The sequence below is a fragment of the Oryzias melastigma genome, unplaced genomic scaffold (assembly GCF_002922805.2).
Source record: "Oryzias melastigma strain HK-1 unplaced genomic scaffold, ASM292280v2 sc00160, whole genome shotgun sequence".
NCBI lineage: Eukaryota > Metazoa > Chordata > Actinopteri > Beloniformes > Adrianichthyidae > Oryzias > Oryzias melastigma.
Window position 1 is genome coordinate 683,162 of NW_023416878.1, and position 517 is coordinate 683,678.

The following is a 517-nucleotide window of genomic DNA, read 5'->3' on the forward strand; positions in this document are numbered from 1 at the left end:
AAAAAAAAAAAAGACTGGTAAAATGTCGAATTTAGCTAAAACAGCTAGCATAATGCTCTGTGTAATGCTCATAATATTAGCTAAGCTCCATATTATCCTAAAAAACCTGAAAAAAGCATAGTTTAGCCGAAACAGCTAGCATGAAGCCAAAATATTAGGTGAGCTCCAAATTAGCCTAAAAACGGAGAACAGGCCAAAATTAGCCAAAACAGCTAGCATAAAGCTAAAATATTAGCTAAACTCCAAAATAGCCTAAAAAGCTAGCATGTAGATGAAATATTAGCTGAATGCCAAATTAGCAAGAAAAAAAATGGTAAAATGTCTAATTTAGCCAAAACAGTTAGGCTAAAAAAAACTAGCGTAATGCCCAATTAGCCTAAAACACTGAAAAAAGCCAAAATTACCCCAAACAGCTAGCATGTAGCTTAAATATAAGCTAAACCCTAAAATAGGCTAGAGATCCTTAGTAAATCCTAAAATAGTTGAAAAAGCTACCATAAAAAGAGCTGAAAATTTT

The 517-nt window shown here is 32.5% G+C and overlaps 1 protein-coding gene across 1 annotated transcript in view; it reads right to left on the minus strand.

Annotated features, from left to right (window-relative positions):
* LOC112138372 (protein-tyrosine kinase 2-beta) overlaps positions 1-517 on the minus strand; it is a 27,175-nt gene that overhangs the window by 20,442 nt on the left and 6,216 nt on the right. The window lies entirely within an intron of this gene.